The 10,598-nt window shown below is 37.3% G+C and overlaps 2 pseudogenes across 2 annotated transcripts; one reads left to right on the forward strand and one right to left on the reverse strand.

Annotated features, from left to right (window-relative positions):
• Positions 1 to 733: 733 nt before the first annotated feature.
• On the forward strand, positions 734 to 4,847 carry LOC143583204 (amino acid transporter AVT3C pseudogene; annotated as a pseudogene). The gene is made up of 2 exons (XR_013144118.1): positions 734 to 2,325; positions 4,674 to 4,847. The product of XR_013144118.1 is annotated as an amino acid transporter AVT3C pseudogene (transcript).
• LOC143583205 (uncharacterized) lies at positions 3,496 to 9,687 on the reverse strand (annotated as a pseudogene). Its single transcript, XR_013144119.1, has 13 exons — positions 9,547 to 9,687; positions 6,697 to 7,570; positions 6,398 to 6,616; positions 6,114 to 6,331; positions 5,890 to 5,964; positions 5,728 to 5,799; positions 5,546 to 5,644; positions 5,384 to 5,452; positions 5,155 to 5,269; positions 4,985 to 5,053; positions 4,652 to 4,913; positions 4,463 to 4,571; positions 3,496 to 4,397 (listed from the first exon to the last, which is right to left on the reverse strand). The product of XR_013144119.1 is annotated as an uncharacterized LOC143583205 (transcript).
• Between the last annotated feature and the right edge of the window lie 911 nt (positions 9,688 to 10,598).

Below are 10,598 nucleotides of genomic sequence, written 5' to 3' on the forward strand. Positions count from 1 at the left end.
CAGGTCATGCGTCTAAAAGGTTAAGGTTGGAATGAGTCGATACAAATAGGTTAATTTGGTCTGGGTCGGGACAGGTTTGGATTGAAAGGGGTCAAGTCATAACGAATTTCGGTTAGAACATTGTCAAGCGGAACGGGTTGCGGGTCAAGACGAGTTCAATGTTGTGTTACGTGCGCACCAACACCTGACTGAGCGTGCACAGTCGTTGTGACGTGCTTACTAACACCAGTTAAGATTCCAATGCCGCAATACGAGCATACTATCGTCGGGTTACGTGCGTACTATTGTTAAGTCACGCACATACAGAAACATTAACACCGGTTACACATCCGATGTCATGTTTGCGTGCAACCCCGCCGCATCGCACGGGCACACAGCTAGTAAATATAAAAATAAAAGTAATAAACCAAACAATGATTTGAGCAAAAACGAATCAAACCGAACCGAAGAAGACTTTCTCAAGCTTGACTCATTTCAAACCAAACCAACCCGGTCAACTCATTTCCAAACAGAGCCGAAATTAAGTGAACATTTTTCAAACAATTTCCAAGCAAACGATTGAACATTTTTGATAGCCCACATGACAATTTGTTGTTTAATGTTTTCCTGATTTCTGCTTTAAAATATTTCAAAATATCATAAAACGCGTGACTGATTTCTTTTCATACCTTCCTTTTAAGATATTCAATTATTGATATCATCATCTTCATCTGTATCTTCTTCTTCATTTTGCAGAAGATAATCAAAACCCCATAAACCTTCAATCAGTCAATCATGGGTTTTGATGAAACCAACACCACCCACAATTCAGAAGCAACTTCATCATCCCACACACTCAATCTCCCACGCGAATCCACCCCACTTCTCAATTCCAAAAACCCTCATCGATCATCCCAATTCAAGACCTTCGCCAACGTCTTCATCGCCATCGTCGGCGCCGGCGTCCTCGGTCTCCCCTACACCTTCAAACGCACCGGCTACCTCACCGGAACCCTAACAGTCTTCGCCGTCGCTTACTTTACCAACCACTGCATGATGCTGCTTGTCAAAACCCGCCGTAAACTCGAATCCATTAATGGGTTCTCAAAAATCAACTCTTTTGGTGACCTAGGGTTCACTGTCGCCGGTCCGATCGGCCGGTCCGCCGTTGACGTCATGATTGTGCTCTCTCAGGCGGGTTTTTGCGTAAGCTATTTGATCTTTGTGTCCAATACGTTGGTTAATATATTCAATTTAAACCCAGTTTCAATTTCAAACCCTAGGATTTTGGGGATTTCGGCTAAAGGGTTTTACATTTGGGCGTGTTTTCCGTTTCAATTGGGATTGAATTCGATTCCGACGTTGACCCATTAAGCTCCTTTGAGTATATTTGCTGATGTTGTAGATATTGGTGCCATGGGTATTGTTATGGTGGAAGAAGCCATGATTTATTTCAACTCGAGCCCGGTTTTGCAAGCGTTTGGCGGGTTCTCGGTGTTTTTTTACGGGGTTGGTGTGGCGGTGTACGCGTTTGAAGGGATCGGGATGGTGTTGCCGTTGGAGTCGGAGACGGAAGACAAGGAGAAGTTTGGGAGGGTGTTGGGGATAACTATTGCTTTTATTGCGTTAATGTTTGCGGCTTTTGGTGTGTTTGGTTACTTTGCGTTTGGTGATGAGACGAAGGATATTATTACGACTAATTTAGGGCAAGGGTGGTTGAGCAGTGTGGTTCAGTTGGAACTTTGTTTGAATTTATTTTTTACGTTTCCGTTGATGATGAACCCGGTTTATGAAGTTTTCGAGAGGATGTGGTGTGAAGGGAGGTATAGTTTGTGGGTGCGGTGGGGTCTGGTGTTGGTGGTGAGTTTGGTGGCTCTTTTGGTGCCGAATTTTGCTGACTTCTTGTCGTTGGTGGGGAGTAGTGTGTGCATTGTGTTAGAGTTTGTGTTACCGGCTTTGTTTCACTTGATGGTGCATAAATATGAGGTGGGTGTGCTTGGGTGGGTTAAAGATGGAGCCTATATTGTTTTTGGAGTGATTTTGGCTGTGACTGGCACATGGACTTCCTTGCAAGAGATTTTTGCACCTAAAGCTTGAAACTTTAAAGCTAAAGTGGTCGTTTAACAGGCGAAATGAGATTTTTTAGTTGGTTTTGCTTGTGATGTTTGGATGGAAGATGTAGCACAGATTCATGTGGTGTATGTTTGTGGATTATTGAAGGATTGTAGTTTACCATCGGTTCCGTTTTGGTTCATGATTGTGAATCAGTTGAGCCATTGCTTAAGTTGTGTCATGTTACATAGATGATTGGTTTCAAAGGAATGGATGATGCATGAAGCCATGAAGGTAAAGTTTGTATTTGCTATGTTATTCAGTTTGTAGTATATTAAAATGTTATTTCAAGTTCATTTCATTAAAAGTCTTGTTTGTTTGTATTGTCAACTATAATAATTGCGCACAATTTCATGTATTTATGTGAAAGTGTTTTAGTGTGGTATATGTAATAATATGCAATATACTATTTTATCATATTTATGTATTTATATAGTATGTTATGTAAATACTATTATATCCATATAAGTAATAGGTTCGCAAGTCTACTCAAGTTTGATGTATGAAGTTTGGTCTCGAGCTGGTTATTACATGAGCTATGGTTGTGTTCGATCTTACTCGGGCTCACTTATACTTACTATCTGATCCAGTCTTGACTGGTTTACATGTGACAGGCTTGTTCACATTGTGGTTACATATACCGTAAATATTCTCCCTAAGAACCAAACATCCAATAAATTCTATCAAATGTAGTTACTTAATATCCTTTCCCTAAATTTTCATTTCCTTTTCTTTTGTTTCTAGTGTTTGTCTTGGTCTTCTTATTGTACATATGCCCCATACCAAATATTCAATCAATACTGCCAGATTCAATTTCTTATATCCTTTTCCTAAACTTTGATTCCTTTTTTTTTTCTTTTTTTGTTTTTGTTTTTAGCATTGGTCTTCTTATGTCGTTGAATTTGCTATAAACATTGTGTATTAATCGCATCTTGTGTAAGTTAAGATACTATTTATAGAAGTCCATATAGATATTTTTGAAAATCTTTATATGCAGGGTGCCAGGGAGGCAAAATGATATTTTCAGAAGTATTTATAATTTTTAATCAGAGATCTTTACAAAAGTTCTTTAGAGCGTTTACATCTCATTATAAAATTCTTTATGTTGTTTGATATCTTTAAAACATATGGGTTAATGCATATTGGTTAAATAACAATTTCTTATATTATCAATTCACTATTCATTCGATATAGTTCTTTTGTTAGTGAATGCAGGATATGAAGAGTTCATAGAGAACAAAATTTCATTTTAATAAAGTCATAACGTTTGTTTATGAACAAAAAGAAAATCCAACTATTATGAAATATATATTAAACACCAAAAGACGAACAACAAATGTAAATCTTCCAAGATATGATGCAGTAATACGATTAAAACTTGCAAAAACTAATGCTCATAAATACGAGCTTATATTTTTTACCATGTCAAAGTCATATCAATCCATAAAACTTGAATAGACGTATACATATGCAAATCTATATATAAAAAAGAAAGAATCATGACCTCAAACTCGTCGCAAGCAATCAACATCAAATATGACCAATACGCAAACCTAAAAAGCCTTCCAACCATCTACTGAATCTTTTCTTGGCGTCTCACTCTCGAATGAAGTCTTAAACGGGGCATGCGACCCAAAAGGATCCGCATCACCAAAAGACGGGAACCCGTGACTGAAATCAGAAGAATCATTGGAGTTTCGCATAGAATCAAACCTTGAAAAAGATTCACGAGGCTCGAAAAGCGAATGCCCAAAATCAGACTCAGCAGTACTGTTCATGGAATCAAATCTTGCAAGGTTCTGAGAGGGGAAGTACCCTTGATTGGTTTCAGATTCTGAATCTTGTGCTGTACTACGGAATGAATCAAATCTGGAAAAGGAATCACGGGGAGTGTTGCTGGCGAAGGAATCAAATGTAGACAAGTGGTTAAATGAGCGATCTTCTGGACCATCAAACATGGGTGTGCTGGGAACCGAATCAGCAAAAACTGAAACGAATGGGCGTTAAGAATTACTATTACTATAAGCAGGTGTGCTTGGAACCGAATCAAAAGATGGAGCAAATGGGCCATGGTTATTGAACAAGTTGTTACCAGTTGGGGATCCAGCATAACTATAAGCAGGAGTGCTTGGAACCGAATCAAATACGACTTTGTTCTTTCCAGTTGGGGATCCAGCATAACTATAAGCAGAAGTGCTAGGAACAGAATCAAATACAACCGTGTTCTTTGTTCTTATCGGGTTTAGCCCCCAACTATCAGAAGAATCAAATAACATATTTCCATGAGAACTTTCTTGACCCACATCCTGCAAAAAGACACGTTTTAAATTATGACACGATAAAATAATGTCAAGTAGAATCAACCAAATACCTGATGATTTGTAGCACTAAAATCCCAAGCAGAGTCTGAATCATAATGATTGTCAAATGTAGCATTGGGCGGCTCATCAAAAGTTTTTTCATCCGAGAACACGGATTTACTGCACCATTAGATACATTTTCAAAAATTGAACCCCTTTTTACCCTTAATAAATTACAAGTATTTGTAAAAATCTCTAACCTTTGGGTTTTTATAACATCAGGTGAACTGGCTTCGAGTATCTTAGATGGGCTTTCAGGTGGAGTTTCTACAGAGTTATTGGTATGTGGGTCCACTGATTCATTGACAGCTGGAGGCTTCTCGGATACGTGGGTGGTATTTGAAGGAGATGAAGCTGTAGTTTCTTGGAAAGTAGACTTGTTTTGTACGGGCAAGGTCTTCTGTTTTGGAGGAGCTATAATGTTTTGGACATCAAGTGTAAGCTCTTTCACATATGTAAATCCTGCAAGTTTGATGTAAAATATGTTACACAACTTCCACGTATTAAGGGGTAAAATATAAAAGTTTTGCTACCTTCGTCTTCAAACTTATCCCAATTTTCATCCCAGTCAGCAGCTCCTCCTTGAATGCCAACTTGCCAACCTAAATATTTTTACATAAAACAAACAATTGAGCGAATGAATGCAAGCAGACAAATTTGAAAATTTTCACAACGTTGCAGTGGAGATGAAAATTGATCTTACCAAAGGGAAGCTCAGCCAGCATTGTTGGTTTCACACGCAATCCATACATTTTGGAGCGCTCATTTAAGGCTTTTATTTGATCCTCAAGATCCGCTTGGATGCAATCAGCTTGGGCCTAGCATTCAAGTGACAGCATTATAAGTATCTGCGACCAAGTGAATAACATATATATATATATATATATATATATATATATAACCTTAGCAAAATTGGTCACCATAAAAGATACCTGAATATCATCAGGTTTCCCATCCTGATCAAGCTTGGCAATTGCTCGATAAAGCTCCATCTTTTTTTCCTAAATATTTCAAGCACGATATAATTGCTCAGTAAGGCTTTATCTTTGGAAAAATGGAGCATAAGTTGACCCTAAACAAGTTGATCAGTGAACCTGAATATCACGAAAAGTGGCTTCCTCAATAGTCAATTTAGAAGCTACATCACCAGCCTGCTTGTATTTATCTTCGTATTTCTTTGACAGTGATTCAACCTGGATAGCAAGCTCCTCAGTCTCTTCTAAACAACTATCATGTAAAAATGCATACTTTTTTACTATATTCAGGGATATAATACCTCTCTTCTATCAGCAGAAACCCTTACTATAATCTCATTCAATCGAGAATCACAGCGGCTCTTGTACAAAATCTGACATCAAAGAAAATATCATGTTGTTTGATCCCAGCAAGCAAATGTATTCACACAAAAGGCCAGAAACCTTAGAGATAGAGAACTTACAAGTTCCTGCATCTTGTTCCTGTAAATTTCGGTCTTCTGTTTAGCTTCAAATATATCTTTTTCGAGTTCACCAACCTGGCCCAGATAAAGTAGTGATCAGGAGTCAAGACAATCAGAAATGTGTAGATTCAAAGACCAAAATCAAACTTCAGTTGTTTAAACTTTTACATCATTGCAAATTCATAATAATTTATAATCAATAAAACTGAAATTATGTGTTTCACCTTTTTATCTGCCTCTGTTGCCTCCTTGAACTTTGAATTCAATGAATTCTGTTCTTCGGTACTAAGTTGGTCCACTAGATGCTTCTCTAAAGCAGGAACTCTAGGTTTTTGTTTAGGCTGCACATCTTCGTTTATAGGAACTGGAACTGGACGAGGTGGCCTTGCTGAAGCATGGCTGACCTGTCCTTGGGCAATGATCCTATGTCTTTGTTGAACACCTAAGCAGAAAGAAGTACATTTAATGTGGCATAGACAAGACAGGCGTCACAAGAATTAGCATCTACCTGGCTCAGGTCTCCAAACTGGAGAACCATATGCAGCAGGTGGTTGACCAGATGGAGGCAACGGTGTCCCTTCAAATATAGCGCCAGCCGGCAGTACCCTAGGAAGAGGACACCCTTCCCCGTGCCGCTTCATAAGGTAGAGAGCAATACAAAATTCCTTTAAAGAAAGCATGCTGTCATTGTCTTGATCAGATAAGTCCCATACCTGCATTATGATATCTGAATTCCAAAAATAAGCATAATAAAACTTTTAACTCTATAAAGCAAAAGAGGAAAATGATGCATTCATCATTGCCTACCTCGTGGCAACTTCCAACTTAAAAACAGAGTCCGGGCCTGTTCACCCGTAATTTTCCCATCTTTGTCGGTATCTACTTCCACAAATACCTTGGTGTACTTTTGGACATTTGACTGTGTCATCTTTGGCCAAGGTTCAGAAGACTGATTAAAAGAAGCATTTTCAGTTCTAACAGGAGCACTGGAGATATTCTGTACATGAGTTTGCTGATTGTAATTCAAAGATGACTGCATTTTCTGGTTTTGACCAGCAGTTGGTTGTTGACCAACATTTATTTGGGATGATTGGCTACCATTAGATGACAACACAGGGGTGCTAGAACCTTTAACTCCATTCTCAGTTATAGCAAAAGTATGACCATTTGGTGTGGATGAAAGCCCATTACCCTAAACTTGAGAAGAGTTGTTAGGCGCGGGCCCACCAGTCTTCTCATTAAGCCACTCGTTAAAAAGGCTTGAAGTTGAAGGGCGAGATCCTGCCGCTGTGTGTCCACCTGGCGGTCCATGACTCACACCATGCTGAGGTTGGATTGTGGTTTTAGGAAGTGGAGGCATGTGTGGCCTCATGCCTTGAGTTTGCTGAGATGGATAACCCTGTGCTCCACTCATACCAACACTATGAGAAGTTGCAGGGGCACTACCACGCGTCTGCAGGGCAGGCGGGCCAGCGTTTAAGTTTGACTGAGGAACCATTAAGGCTGTGAGGTTGATTTGAGGAGCAGGAATTTGAGCAGACTTGGGTCCGTATAATGCTGCTTTCACTATTTCTGGAGTAAGATCTCTCTTACTTTGTGCAACCGTAACAAGTTTCAGAGAATTGTAAAACTCAGTCCGACCAAGGTAACCGGTTTGATTTTGATCAGAATATGCCCATATCTGAATAAAAAGTTACAGCTTGTTAATCATCTTTTTATCGTTTTAACATACTAAAACTATTAAAAAGGTATTCGAGAATAATCAAATGCGCTAGGCGAATCGAAGATGAATAAGCCACGCTATGCAAGGCGGAAAAATAAACACATTTAATGAAAAAAAACACAAATAAATTAGCATCTTAAAACTTGAATAACGTAGCTCAAACACCAAAAGTTCAAAACACCAAAATTATCCAAAACCAACATGTTCAAAACTTGAAAACCAAAAGTTCAAAAAGTAACAAATAGAAAAGGCTCAAACGATCATTGACATAATTTAATCTGTTTATAACCATAAACATTAAAAATCAGCAGCTTGTTCAACCTTAAAACATGTTTCTGGTTAAGGCAGCAGCTTGTTCAAGCTGTTAAAAACATCTTTCTGGTTATAACAACAGGTTGTTCAACCTTAAAAACCGTTTTCACATGTTTCTGGATTAAACATTAACCCGTTTCAACCTTTAGGAAAACCTTGTTGACACTTCTCTGGTCAAAACAGTAACCCGTTTCAACCTTTGATAAAAAAACACGTTTCTGACCAAAAAACCAAACCGTATTCAACAGATTAAACTAGAAGAAAGATGATGGAAAAATATATGTATTTCTGAAAAGTACTAACCTTGATCTTCAATGGCTATGTGAATTTCAGAAACCGTAAAAGTCGATGATTATATAGAGAGATTGGAGTAAATTAAGTAAATCCCACTTATATTAGGTAAATATTTTATATAGGTTAGTGATAAATCAAAAGAAATCAATAAAATACGAAAATAGCTCCTTAAAGTCCGCCTTGACACTTAAGAGTTAAGAATACTGAATGACACTATATTACTATTGACTAACGTTAACACCTCATATCCTAATGTTATAAGTAAAGCGGTATCAAAATATGGACCCACTATATGTAGCATTAGATTGACAGTGTTTATTTGCAATGGTTACATAAGCATTAGCAAAATTGTTACAAACTTTACTAGCCATAAGACATAGAACAATAAATAGGTTCTTTGAATATGATACATACCCCATGACAGAAACTTAAGAATGATATTGGATCTAGTAAACTAAAATGATATAAACGAAATATTGGAACGAAATAACAAAAATTTATAACTAAGTGAACTGAACTGAAGGCCAAGAATGACTAAACAAGATCAAAGAACATTAAACGTAACAGAGAGTAACATATGCTCAAGAACAAAAATGGAATTTTTGTCATAAGTTAAATTAGACTACCACTTAATGATTAAGGTGTAGTTGTTTAACATGAAATTAAGATGTCTAAACTATAAATCAAGAAATGGCTGAACCATGCAATGACTTGTTTAGCAACAAACAAACAAACGGCACAGGAAAACCACCTGTGGCACTTAATGAGCAACTGTTTAAACTCTACAGTAGTAGTTATTTGTTTCTGTTAAAGCTATTTGTTGTTAATGTAAAAGGGTCATAATGGCTTTCCACATAAATCATACATAAGCTAAAAACCTGAATGCAAGTGATGAGTGATTAAGAATTCCAATTTAAACAAAGGCGGCTCTATTCTATATGAAACTGATGTCAAAGGAGAAGCATCACGAGATAAATCACTGATCATAATCATAATAGCCTAAACGTCCTACGTTAATGCTATCTGATAGATAACCTAATCACATCATAGACTTAATAATAATTAAAACAAGGCTATATGAATGCAGTGCTATGGAGCCACAAATTCCTGAATGTCTGTCTATACAGCAGCATCACAAATATACTAAGTAATATTTATTTGCTATTGTTATGTAAACATAACACTACAAATTAAACAATAATGATAATAATCATTTTTATTTTTATATGAAATGTTGTGTTGAATTTCCAGCTTATTGGAGTATTATATAGGATGATGATACTAAGCCCTAAATTGAGGTGATTTAAAAATATATTATATAAACTAACCTGAGCGAGAACGGGCGTAGGTAAACCAGAGGCTTTGAAGAAGGCAACAGCTTCGGGGCCACTGATCCGACCGTCATGATCCAAATCTGCTCTGTTGAAGTACAATTCGAATTTATCCATTTAATTTGTTCAAAGCCAACGAATTGGAAGACACGTGTGGAAATTAAGTAACTAATCGGAATCCTTATATACAGCAAACGTATATATATATATATATAATAGTGTGTCACTGGATCATGTTAGGGTTCGTGGAATCGAAATCGATAGAGAATGAAATTAAAAGAATTGTGTTGACATCATCATTATCATTAGGGGCATCAAGTAATTAATCGCTCGCTGTGTCTTTTTGACGGAGACTTGCAGACTGCCGCTGCCTGAAACAAAACACCACCATTTATTATTATTTTGGTTAAATTATTTCAGAAAATGGCAGTATAATTTTGTGTTATACGTATTATTAAACTATGATAGGTACCCGTGTGATACACGGGTTAAACAATTTTAACTATAAAAACTCTATTGTATACGACATTGTGATATTTTCTGTAGTCCAGCGTATTAAAGCGTTTGAATAATGAAAACGATATATATATATATATCATAAAGATAAAGATGCAAATACTTATTATAAGTTATACTACAAGTTATATAATAGAAAAAATGTACTTACAATTATAATTCACAAAACTCTAATGGCTTATATGTCCTCACAAACTTGGTTCACCGCTTCACCCTGTTGGGTTCGTAGGCCTTGTTGGCCCGGTTTATTATATGAAGTCAAAAGAGGAGACGGGTGTGGGCGGTCGGGCCCAAGCCCGGCCCAGTTTAGATTTCTTGCATAATAATTTACTAACCCTAGTTCAGTCTCTATATAAACAACATTATGTACTTGTAATATTTGGTCACTCAATAAAGATATACCTAGTTGCCACCCGTGGACGTAGGTCAGTTTAGACCGAACCACGTTAAATCCTCGTGTTCGTTTATTGCTTTCGTGTCGTGTTCAGTTTCGTGTGTGCGTTTAATCCTAACAAGTGGTATCAGAGCTTAGG

This window comes from Bidens hawaiensis, unplaced genomic scaffold, assembly GCF_021521415.1.
Source record: "Bidens hawaiensis isolate Kalapana, Puna unplaced genomic scaffold, B.hawaiensis_p1.1 tig00032166_1, whole genome shotgun sequence".
Taxonomy (NCBI): Eukaryota; Viridiplantae; Streptophyta; class Magnoliopsida; order Asterales; family Asteraceae; genus Bidens; species Bidens hawaiensis.